At 40.2% G+C, this 13,309-nt stretch overlaps 1 protein-coding gene across 1 annotated transcript in view; it reads left to right on the top strand.

Moving 5' to 3' along the window:
• The window catches only part of cadm1a (cell adhesion molecule 1a), a 393,093-nt gene that overhangs the window by 97,204 nt on the left and 282,580 nt on the right, over window positions 1-13,309 (top strand). The gene's annotated exons all lie outside the window — the stretch shown is intronic.

The following is a 13,309-nucleotide window of genomic DNA, read 5'->3' on the forward strand; positions in this document are numbered from 1 at the left end:
CCTCCTCATTTTCTCCTACCTGTTCTTTTCCCCATGCAGCTGCATCCACTCACCTGTCATTAGCTCTTCTGGTACTTTTGTCTTTTCCATCTCTTCCTCAATATTTAGACTCTTCAGGATTCATTAGTTCTCACCGGTTCCTCTGTTTTATCTCATATTTATCATATTTTCTGTGCTCACTGCCATCCTGCTGTACATTTGTATTATTTTTTCTCTCCTGACTGCATCCTTGCTTCTCTACATCTCTGCACTTGGGTTCTTCATCCATCATGACACTAATAAGCATGAATATAATGCAGACTGATGACTGTTACATACACAGACATATCAAGTCATGTATTTTGACATACAACCAATGAACAGGAAGTGATGATGTATCAGCTTCCACCACAGTAGGACCTCCAACACCCCCTGCCCCCACCCTTTCCCCATCCAGTCACTGTGTATTTTTTGGTGGATAAACATAACTCTATAAATCAATCCATTCATGGAGAATATCTAAAATATTCAACAAAATGCAGCTTAGGATATTCAGACACCTTAGCTCAATGCTACTTGACAGGCTACAGGCTAGCATTTACAAAGCAGGCAATCTAGGTGTGGCGTTTATTTTCCATGGCGGTGATTGGATGAAATGTGAAAGCTTGTGGATGCTACCTTCTGCAGAACTTTGATGGTTCCCACTGTGTGTATTAATGCATTTTAATGTATATTTGCTGTTCAGAAACAGGCAGCTGTGTGTTTTCAGAGGGTGTATGGAGTATTTGAGGATTTTAAACAGGGTCTGCTGTACCTGAATAAAGTACCAAATGATGCAGGTTGTGGGGGAAACCGACCGGTTTGGCCGTCTGGTTCTTAAACAGCCATGTTTTTTCCATATTTTCTTCCTTCATGGCTGTTTTGCATTTCCCTGCTCATGTTTTCCATTCTGTTCCCTATTTCTGTTTCAGTTTTACTATTTTTACTAACTGCAGCCATCAGCGACTATTAGTAATTTTGGGTCAGACAGAAATGAAAACTGCATCTGGTGTGATTTTGGCTCCATGTTGTAAATCATGCAAATGAGACAGATGGATGTTTTGGTCTCATCTTCACTGAACAGAAATAATGAGCTGAAAGGTTTGGTTTTCCTCACAAGAGTTCTGCTTCTGCGCTGATGGAGCGAAGTTGATGCTTTGGTTTCATACCTGATGGCGTGTAGAGATCTTATGTCTGTTTCATAACAGACTCTTCCGTATATGCACCATACATTCAGTGTGTTTGGATATTTTGAGTCACACAAACCAGATCCATTTAAACATGTTTGATTTAAATCCTAACTGCAAATATTTGTAATTCTTAGCAAATAAAATAATGTAAAATGATATGCATAAGTGACTAAAGTGAAATTTTGTGTTATAAAACCATTTATATTTTATGTTAAATAGTTTGTGAGGCTACATGTCTGTAGCTTAGACCTAATGGTCTAATCTGGGTTAAATGTTTAATAAAATCGAAGGGGGATTTCTCCAGTGCCGTTTGCTTTATTTCTGCACCGGATTCACAACAAAGACGTCAATAATGATGTGCAAATCCTGCATATGTGAACAATTGTCACTTGTTCCTGCAGGTTGAAAAATAATCAATGAAAATGGGGAGAAAAGCAATCAGGATGGATTTTCTGAACCAGTAAGTGATGTGGATAGTTGTTCTCTTTTTTTAGGCGGATTTTGTCATGCCTGATTTAAATGTGAGGACATTTAAAGGTAGTTCTTCTTGTTCTAATCTAATAACTCCACAGTTGGAGATTAAGATTAGGACAAAAGAACTCTGATTTGAACAAATCCACATTAAATATTTTGTAAATGTCTTCCTCGGTTGGCTTTGAGACGTTTTGGACACTGCTTTGATTGAAGGATTGGTAATTGAACTTGGGACAAACATCTAGGCAACTAACAGCTTTTCTTCACATGTATTTCCATAACATTGTAGTTTTTCTTCGTCTTTTTTTTACCAGTGCCACAGTCATTTAAGGTTTTCTAGGGATTGTGTTGCCTCTAGAAAGTTTCTAAGCTTTTTGTCCTGAATCAAGTAGAAAGAACCAAGCAGGGAGATGTGCAGCTGAAACCAGATATTTACAGTGTAAGAAGGATTTTTACTTCCTATCTGACATGAAATCTGACCAAACTTCTCCTGATTTAGGTCAGCTAGGATTAACTGAATCGTTTCTGTGTTAAACTGCAAACCAATTAGATGTTTAAAAGTTTCTATCCTGAACCATCTATAAGCTTTCTAAGTTGGGTCAAACATTTTGGGTTTTATCTCACAAACTTCTCAAGGCAGCTTGCTGGAGTTTTGGCCCATTCCTCCTGACAGAATCACTGGAATTGGGTTAAGATTCCCACAGGCAATTTTTAATAAATTCTTCAAACATGCAAATTTAAGGAACATTGGTCTGATTTTACATGAGAGTAAGAAAACCAGATAACTTTTAAACATCTTGTCATCTGCAAGTAGATAAATGTACAGAAAAACTTCATTCTTGCTCTTAAACCTTAATAAAACTCTCAGTCCAAATGATCACAGAACCAGTTTAGCTGTGTTAGCATGAAATAGCTAATCACCTTCTCTGTTGTAAGTAAGGAAGGAGGGTTCAGACGAGTCGCGGTTTGTCATTTTTTAGAAAATAATGTCTCTATTTTCTGCTCTGTCAGTAGAAATCGCTCATCTTCTCCGAGTTCATCCATCAGTCAGTCTATTAGGGCCTCTCAGAGCGCCATAATGACTCATTGTTCAGGGATTGAAGGTCACTTATAGCCAGGGCTGATGGCGTCTGAACCCGTCTCTTCGGGGTTGAACTGAAAACCCTTTGATTTACATCAGGCCCATCCCTGCCTCCACCTACATCCCGACAGCAGCGACAAAAGAACGACGGCGAGTCCGATTCGCCGCCATTGATCTCCTTCGACCCACATACCGGCAGCAGAGACGTGATTACCGCCGTTCGGGTGCACAGGGGCGCTTTTCAAAGAGACACAGCGGAGAGTGAACTTAGTCACCGAGAGACTTTTTTTGTGCCGTGTGACAGAACCTTTTGATGGCTGTTAGCGCACAGTGGCAGTTCAGAAAGTAAGGGTGAACAATGTAGACATAAAACCTGAACAGGTCGGATACAAATTACAGGCTGCTGCGGCATAAAAGTTAATCCTCGCTCATTTTTTTTCCTTCCTCCATCTTTGTTGCTATTCAACATCATTCATGTTACAGTTTTACACTGGAAATATGAAATGTTTCTGCTAACTCAGAGCTCGGAGAAAAATCAGTGGAGTGAGACCATTTATCTTCTTCTCGTTGCTATGATGAACCAAACAAAGAAAAGATCTTCAGCCTCCACCAGTCACATCCATCTCCTTAATGCTGTGTCCAGACTGGTCCCGTTCATCTGTCCAACTGGTTACCAGCTTTTCAGATTTATGGGACGAGTTTCATCTGTTCAAATGTAGCAAGGTCTTTATAAAAAATAAATATCTCCGCCACATCATTTAAAAATCATCTGATTGATTTCAAAAAGGTTTTCGTTCACAGGAACCTGCAAAAATATGCAGCTATTTGTTGTTTTAAGCATGCCAAACCCATAGGGGGCAGTGTAGCACAAAGCTAAAATCTGTCAGCCAACCAGATTGCTTCAAAGCAACCAAAATGTCCTGTTAGAAAATGAAATATTTTGCCAGGAGGTTCATGTGTGGATGCATATATTTATATATTATCACTGTACGAAAATCTCAGAAGAAGAAACTGACCGCAACTTCCTTCTTCTTGAAATGTGAACAAAAATGGAGTGGCATCAGATTTAGTTTAATTTCTCCCACTAGACTTGTGCATTTATTTTGATTGTATTTACCCAGAATGCCCTACGCTGTAGTCCACTTCCTGCTTTCGGAGCGGTCTCCGGTACGCTTGACGTTCACATTAACATTGAAACCAAACCAAAGTTTACTTCAACCGAACCCAGACCAAAGTTTGTTGTCGGACCAGAGTTTGGTTACACATTCACACGTTACCAAACAAACCGGACTTTCTTGACAGTCGGACTGGAGTTTGATTAAACTGGACTAGACTGGACGGGTGTGAATGCATCCTTAATGACCGACTGCTGCAGGAGTCCATTGAATCTCCTCCCTCTGTTAAGATGTGCACATCTTCCACAGTCATTTTCTACTCCCATCACAAATGAAGCAAACTGTAATAATCTGAATGTTGTTCCATTTTTTTTTACTTGATCTGTTCTTCATCAGAAGTGAAGAAGCTTGCCTGGAGTCATGTTTCTAACGCCTGTCACAAGAACCAGCAGAGTTTCTCCTCTCAATGTCAACTTGACGCTGCTAAAATTAGCATTGGTGTTTTCACAGGAAACCATTAGATTGGTTTGGAAGTAAACGGTGTGATATGCAAACAATCTGCCTGCATTTCCCTTTGAAACGGAGAGGACAGGAAGCCGCAGCCAGCAAATGAGATATGCCTCGAGAGACTCGGCTGCAGCCGCACTTTCTCCGCAGGAATCCTGAAAGGTCACAGAGAGGGCAGAGGACCGTTAGAAAACTTTTCATCGGCTAAGGGAGAGATTATTGTTCCTTTTTTAATCTAATAAAATCAAATTTAAGCTGCTTAGAGCTGGCGAATTGATAAAGACTGAATAAATGAGTTCTCTGACGTGCTTATGCTGATTCAGAGGGGTTTTTTTCTTTTTTTTCCCAGAGATGTTGGGTTTCCTGAAGAAACTGATGCTGTTTCCAGTCAGAAAATGTGTTCTTCTGGACTTAATTACTGGAAGGAACAGGATTTCTTTCCCTTGAAAGAAAAGAACAGATGGCACACTGAGTCTTTTATTTGTGTGAATAATCTGAGAGGGTTGTGGGGAGTTGGAGGAGTTTGGCAGTGGTGCTGCTGGTTGCCAGAATGTGAGCAGGTTGCATAATCTGGGAGCGTTTTTCCACTTAACAAACAGGCCTGCAAATGGTTCTTTTCATCCAAAAGTACACTATATTCATGTTTCTCTATGTAAAATGATGAAAAACTCTACAAAGGTTTTAAGATGACCAGTTTATACGAATAAAACCTTGCATTATTCACTCTTGGGGAAAGTGAAAGAGATGAATGTTATTGTGCAAAGATTACAGTTCAGGCTGGACGGAGCTAGCTAGCTTCATAGCATCTAGCGTACATCGTCTACTCAGGATGGATTGCAGCGTAAACGATATGGCAACATCTGTGTGGCAACATTTTATCGAAACTATATGGCCTATCAAATCTATATAAAAATAACTATTTTTGTTTTACCTTTGAAATAAATATTTGTTAGTTTGTTACAACTAGTGATGGATTCCTTTGACTATAAAGAACCCTCCATTCAAAAAATGTTGACTTATTGAAATGATATGGAATAGTTTTCTTAGTTTGAGTATCGCGACAACCTTTGTCCCACCACAGCATTTCAGTCAGGTTATTCTCTGGACTTTGACTAGGCCCTTGCTTAAACGCTATTTTTTGTTCAGCCATTCTTAAGCAGCTCAGCCACTGTGTTTGGATCAGTGTTTTGTTGATGAACCAGTTTGGACTGAGCTTCAGCTGTCAGACAAATGGACGAACATTTCCATTCAGTTACTGCTGGGTTTGATGTCAGACCCAAAGTTTCTGTCTGAGTCAGCGTTTCAACACAGTGACGCCCAGAGACATTGTCTGCAGTACCTCTCACAAATACTGTCAGCTTTCAATAAGCAAACACCACTTTTAATTCGGTCCATTTATGGTGACAGGTGTTACATGTGACATTGATTTCAGATGCACTATTATAAGTGTCATGTTTCCACCACTTCTTACTACTGTTGATTCGGGGGGCGGCCATATTGAAACGAGAAGTCATCCTTGCAAATCTTGGCCCGACTTCCGAATGAGTTCCAGTTGATTTTCTTCTAATGGGAAGTCGGAATTTCCCGATTCCGAGTACATTTGGAATGTAGCATCATCAGCCCCAAAGATTTTGTAGCAAAAGTCTCCTATCATGACCTTTAACCTTTAACCTTTCAACTAAGGCCTGCAGAGTCTAAGTTGGATCTCTTGGTGTTTTTGTGTCATTTCTTTGAGCTTCGCGCTCTGACTGAATTTTCTGGGATGTTCAATGTTTGCTCCTTTGAGGTCAACACTGTCTACTCGGCCTCAACACTGTCTTCCTGGTTTCATTCACTGTTTTCTGAACGTTCAGAGAGCCACAGTTCAACCTTGTTGACTTAGCGTTAACACGTTGACTGCAACATTAGTTTGTAGAAATGAACCATTTGTCCTCGCTGAGTGTGTGTGGCCTCCCCTCAGGGTATAATTAGTTTAATTTTCCTCGTTTTGTCGGGCCATTGATGGCATAAAATGAGCTAGAAACGGGACTTTGGAGGAGTTGGCTGAATAGATGTTGGTGTGGGTGACATGCGAGGACGGGTAAGATGGTATTGTTGGTTCTGCTGTTCAAACGAGCCACGCAAAGACTTTGAGTTACACTGCAGGGAGTGTTTCTGCTTTCTGATGCATCACAGCCACTTTTATTCCTGTCAGCTGTGTTTGGCATTGAAAACTCTCCCACCTACACAACGTGCTACGAATCTCCCCGAATGTTTAAATGAAAGAAGCCGTGAGACGCTGGTGGACTTTTTCTTATTCAGTCTGTTTCATTCAGGAAATATGTGCACCTCCACAAAGGCGTGTTTTCTTATTTTTTTTTATTTTTTTTGTTTTGTTTTTTATTCCTCCAGCAGCTTCCCCTCGGTTCGTACCCGAGCGTGAAATTTAGATGGGTCTAAAGCATGTAGAGCAGAAAAGAAATGTGTTTCTGAAGGGGTGAAACAGCACATCAGCCTGAGCCAACTTCCCCCTTTTCCCTTGTTAAAGCATAATACATTTCACTGTCATCTCTAAAAGCGGCTGCATGCTTATCTCTCACACTGTGAGAGGATTTAAAAGGAGAGCTTTGTTGGACATATTGAGCTTTCCATGTTTCAAAATGAAATATTGTCAGATTTTGTTCTTTTTTTCATTCTGTTGCCTGGAGCCATGTCTCAGCGCAGCGCTCTTCTCTTTACTGTGAAACCTGGCTGTCAGAGAGCTCTCTTAAGGCCGCCGCATGTGTTCCTCCTCTTCCTCACGTCATGAGATGTACCCTTTAAAATTACCACCTTCCTCCCTGTACACGGTATTACCTGTCTAGACATGTTGGGGTGTGCTTCAGCGTGACGCGGCGAGCCGTCTGACAGGACGAGGCGTGTCAGTCATTCGTTTTGCTCTCACCTCTGTGAATCTGGACCCGGGCGGCCTCAGAAGCCGGCTTCGTGTTTCACATCTTTGGTCGTATTTTTCTTACCAGACCTCGGTGGTAATCGCTGTTTTTGTCCGATTCCTTGCAGCGGATTGCAAACATGCCCAGGTTACAACCTCTGTCATCACTCCAGCAAAAACTGTGATTTTTATAATTTCAGTGTTTATCTTTCCGAGTCTTTGGAAATCTGGAATATAATGGAGACCTCAGAGTGTGCAGAGATTTCTCTGTGTGTTGCACAATCAACATATGTACACACAAAGCCTCGTAAGTAGGAGCGGACATTTATCGTATTATCATTTATCGTGATAAATAAATTCTCACGATAAATTCCAATTGATGATTTTTCTTCTTAAAAAGCAAAACGATCCCTATTGTTAGGATTGTTATTTTTACTATTCACATTTTCTTTTATTTTAGATTAATTAGAAATGTTATTCCACCCAATACTGTCATGAAAATTTAACAAATAAAAGATAGTTGTCCTAAAATAGTAATTTACTGTTTGTTTATTAGATTTTCTACTTCACTTTTTCTTTGCTATCATCATTGTTATTGGCAATAAAAAGTCATCCTAAGATGTTAGGGAGTCAGATTAAATTTTCTCTACCTGGCTGAGACAGGAAACACTAAACATGACGGTTCATCATCCATCTGCCTCTGTTCTTCCCCTGAGGCGCCCATCGCTCAGGAAGAGGGTAGATCTGGACCAGTCCAATCACATCCAGATCCAGATCTGCAACCCACTCCAACACACCTGGACCAAACGATTGAATTAGCTCTCCAGCAGGACCAGAAACGAGTCGTTCATTTGATTCAACTTTGTTGGATCTAAAACCTGCACATCAGTAGATTTGAAGGAAAATCTCTCCCTTGCAGATTGAAGCCGTTTCCTCCAGTTGGCTTCACTTTGTTTGTTTTCACAGCTCTTCAGTTCCAATCTCTTGAGCTTCCTTTATGTTGTACGTGTAGAAATGTTATTACTGTCTGTATTAAACAACCGTGAGCTCCACTGCTTTTGATTATACCCAGTGTTTAAGTGACCACCAGTCGCGATACTTTGAGACGTTTTCCTTGAACACGATGTTCCACTCTTAACTTCCAGCTTCTAATTATTTGTTGCACAGTTTTCAGCCCAGTTTGTCCTTTCTGCATTGCTTTTCATGTTTTCCTCTGCATGATGCCGATAATCTGACCATTCCTCCACACACCAACACATTCTCCATGACAACAAGGTGCGTCTTTCCAAGTGATTAGGAAACGAGGATCTACTCTCTGCTTCAGCTTTGATTAAATAACTTGTTGCAGCTGGAAGATAACTTCTAAATATTTAATGTATTTGCACATAAAATGATTTGCTTGCCATGCAGTGATTTATTTCAGTCTGAAATCTGAGTAATGAAAATCTTTTACCAAAGAAATGATCAACATTGAATTATGTTGGCTGTAGTGAAGCCACCAATCCCGTTAAAGGTTCAGTTTAAGCAGGCTGCAGGTTTCTTTGTGACAGGAGGCAGATATGATCATGTTTTTACAAACATAGAAACTAGAAAACTAATTAGAGAAAAATATGAATCTTTGAGGATGAAAACTGCAGGATGTCAGAGGGAGTGGATGGAGTTAGTGATGAGTTGTTTTCGGAAACAATGCAGTGTTTGGACCATTTCTTTCATTGTTTCAGGTTATTTCATTGATCTAAATTTCTTCTCTGACTTTATGTAAAAAATAAAAAAAAAATCACAAAAACACCCAGAGAAAAACCGAAACGGCTCAGTTTCTGCTCAGATGTCCCAGAAGCCTCCTGCTAACAGAATAAAGGATTTAAACTCTTTAACTTCTCGCTCCATATCATCGCGGAAAACATGACAGTTTTCTTCATCCCCATCATTTCCAAGCGTACACATAAACAGAAACATTTGATCTGGAGCACAGAACAACCGTTTCAAAACGCGTGTTGGGCTGCGTAATTCTTCCCCTACCCAAACCGCCACGACGAACGGTTACATAAGCGCAGTGTCGGTGTGCAAATTAAAGCTCCAGCATGAATTTCAAAGCGTTTCCATGCTGCGAGTTATTTCAGATTTAAGTGAGACTCAACTTGCTGTAAATACTGATTTACTGCAGATCTCTGTGGAAGGTGATTTAACTTCAGTTAGTGTTTTTCATTTCATGTTTTGTTTGAAAGGAGCTAATTACAGCAAAAAGGGGGAGGGGGAAGTCATGCTGCGTGAGAAAGCGGGTGTGTGTGTGCGTGTGTGTGTGAGATGTAGCTTTAGATTCACATGTATTCAGTCATTGCTGCTGGATCTGCCACGGTTCCATTCGTGCTCAGCGCTGCAGCCGCGCGGTCAGTACGTTTGGGTGAACTGGCCCAGCAGGTCAAGCAGATGGCGTTCACTTTGTCTGCAGCTCGGTTTCACTTAGCAGAACTTTTCACCACCGCCTACACAGAAAACGGAGCTTTCACCTCAGAGAAGAGGCTCTGAACGTACGGCTGGTCATGAAGACCGAGTGATGACACAAAACTGAAATTAAACCAGAGTAGGAGAACTGAAACGAGGAAGGAAAATGAAATATTTATATCAAGTACACGTGTTATTGTGTCAGTTTGTGATATGTTGAGACATTTTGTTCTTGGTCCAAAAAGAAAACTTTTTTTTTTTTTGCAGATCAGAGGTTCTGAGGTTCCGTGGATTCAGTTAAATAAGAAATACTTTATTTTATCCCAACAGGGAATTAAATTATGTTGTCATATCTTTAAGAGTCATGGACGGTGATGCTGAGATTCTCCAGTAGCAGTCAGTCTGGCAACAAGTCTGGAGAGGCCTCTGACTGAAGACTGTTGCTGTGTGATGTTATCATGATTGTCACGACATGCTGACAGATGTTCTGGACAAAACCATCAGTTCTTAGCAAGCTGCGCCGATCCACCTAGAACGATGTTGGAGTAGGGGATTGGATCCTCAGCCTTCATGATGGATGGAAGAAATACTGTGAACTTCCTCCTTCTCTCTCCGCTCTTCGGCCGTCCATGAAAACTTTATTTCCAACTCTTTTGAGATTTAAGGATGCTAATCATTTCCTGGCTGTACAAACGACGCCTTGTTGCCATGGTTTCACAACACAGCAACTGCCTAAAAGTAAAAAAAATGAGACCAAATACAAGAAAAAATAAGCTAGAATTTTCTAAAAGATGTTAGATCCAGAATAACCAGGGAAAACCAAAACTATTTGAATAAAATTACCAACTTACAGCCAAAAGAAATGACTCTTAAGTTTGAAGAAAAAAAATATCATCTCACAAAACTACTTTTGTGAGAATTGACCATTGTCAATTTTCTTGCTGAGAAACTAAATTTTGGGTTTTTAAGAAGCCGTTAGCTGAACAGTGGAAAGCACCTCAGGATGAATACATGAACCATCTTCCTGCTTTTTTATTTTATTTTTCAGCATTGCATCTTTAACTGAACTTTGTCTAAAGTATTTCCTCTCTGCAGATCGTTCACATCCTGTTGTCACCGACTCCCGGGAGAAATCCCAGCAGGTGTCCTTCATAGCTCCAGTGTGGCCATTACTCTTTAATGCCTGCATGGAGTAACAGAGGACCAGCTCATTTAGAAAGGCTTCTTAAAGGTCAACCAATAGGCCAAGAATACAAGCAACTGATTACCAAAAGGTCTTCCTCTGTGTTTCACAGAAACGATGCATCAAACAAAGTTTATCGTCATTTTTTCCTCCCATCACTGGATTATTGCCACACTTGTTCAAACTCCGTTCAGACAGAACTGTTCCAATAAGGGACATTGCTACGAGTGTATAATGATCTCAACAGTTGATTCAGGCAACGTTGCAGTTTTATTACTTCTAGATTTGAGCTCTGCATTTGACACTGTAGATCATCAGATTCTCTTACATAGATTAAAACACTGTGTTGGCCTGAGGGGCTCAGTATTCGAATGGTTTAAATCTTACTTAGAAAACAGAACCTTCTCTGTTCATCTTGACCAATCCTGTTCTGGGGCCAGACCTTTAAAGTATGGTGTTCCCCAAGGGTCAATTTTAGGGCCCATTTTGTTTATCTTGTATTTACTGCCTCTTGGTAAGATTTTCCTAAAATTTAATATGTCCTTTCATTGCTTTGCAGATGACATCCAGATTTATTTGCCCCTTAAAATGCAAAATGGTACAAATGACTCTCTTCAGCTGTTGCTAAACTGTTTAGCTGAAGTTAAATTATGGATGGAAAAAAACTTTCTTCACCTCAATGAAAGCAAAACTCAAGTTCTATTATTTGGTCAAAAACTTCAGACTACAAATCCAGATCAGATTCTTGGTTCTTTAGCTCGGTCTTATCAGAGCTCTGCTAGGAATCTTGGTTTCATTTTTGACAGCTCTTTAAAGCTAGATAAACCAGTTAGTTCTGTCGTTAAATCGAGTTTCTACCACATACGGCTTTTAGCAAAAGTTAAATCTTACTTCTGTTTTAAGGACTTTGAAGGACTCATCCATGCCTTCATAACAACTCGACTGGATTACTGCAACTCTTTATATAGAGGGATGGAAAAATCACAGATTCAGCGACTTCAAATGATCCAGACCGCAGCAGCACGGCTTCTTTCAGGAACCAGGAAGCATGACCATATAAGGCCAACTCTGGCATCCTTACACTGGCTGCCCGTCTTTTATCGAATAGATTTTAAGATTCTGTTGTTAACTTATAAAGTTTTAAATGGGTTAGACCCCCCTTATCTTCGGGACCTTTTTAATTTCCGGTCTGTGTCCAGAACTTTACGATCAAATAATCATTTATTACTGACAGTTCCTCGGACTCGACTTAAGAGGAAAGGAGATCGAGCTTTTTCTGTTGCTGCTCCTGTTTTATGGAATAACTTACCTTTCCAGATTAGATCTGCCCACAGCCTGGATCATTTTAAATCACTTCTTAAAACTCATTTTTACTCTTTGGCATTTAATTGACGTATTGTTTTTACTCTGTTTTGTCATTTGTGTTGTCGTTCTTGTACAGCACTTTGGTGAAGTTTTACCTGTTTTAAAGTGCTATATAAATAAATTTGACATTGACATAAGGAGCTTCTTCAAACCCAGAGGTTCTGATTGGTTCTGGGTAGTTTTAGTTTTAATGCAGCTACAAGTGGAAACTGGATACATTTACCCCTTATTTGTTGTGACAGCCACATTCTTTCACGCGAGAAGTTTCAGATCAGATCAGATCAGATGCTCAGAGCAACTATTTGTTTTATTCCTCAACCACCTGTAAAGGAGAACTGTTCTTTGTCACTAAAGCTGAAAATCCAGTCACAATGAGCAAAAGTGTTCAGAATAAAACACAAACGCCTCAGATGTGATCTTTCACATGCATTCAGCTGCCTTCAAAGAGTCCTTCAGGACCTCGCAGTCCTTTCAGATGTGACCATGAAAACCTTCTGATCCAAACGCTTTGTTGGTCTCAGTCTCCAGAGTGGGAATGTTTTCATCACCAAAGTTTAACAGCTGAAGAAGGTCCAATCTGAACGCCTTTCAGCGTCTGTCAGCATTCACACGAATGACTTTACTTTGCTGAAGGCTTCGAATCTTTTAAATTAATGTCTGATTGATTATCATGAAATATTGTTTTAAACCATTAATTCTGAGTTTCAAATCTCAATAAAGTATCAGCTAGTCTAACCGCCTGGACACATTGACTGCCTGAAGCGCTTTTCAATTAATTTGTCCAGTTTTGTATCCAAAATGAAGAGATAAGACCCAAAGAACCGCATCAGAACCAGCTTCTCTGTTCTGTCAGAAAAGCCGCCTGGTTCTGGACCAGAATGTTTGTTCTGCGGTGGCGGTTCTGCTGAGTGAAGCTCACAGAACCAAAGGTGCTGATAAAACCTGGAGTTGAATCTTTTTTAGGGTTTTTTTGCTCCTCAGTACTCCCTGTCAAATTAAGGTCAGTTGTTGAAACTGAACTCT

This window comes from Poecilia mexicana, unplaced genomic scaffold, assembly GCF_051168715.1.
Source record: "Poecilia mexicana isolate PSO_F unplaced genomic scaffold, ASM5116871v1 scaffold_14, whole genome shotgun sequence".
In the NCBI taxonomy this organism is placed as follows: Eukaryota; Metazoa; Chordata; class Actinopteri; order Cyprinodontiformes; family Poeciliidae; genus Poecilia; species Poecilia mexicana.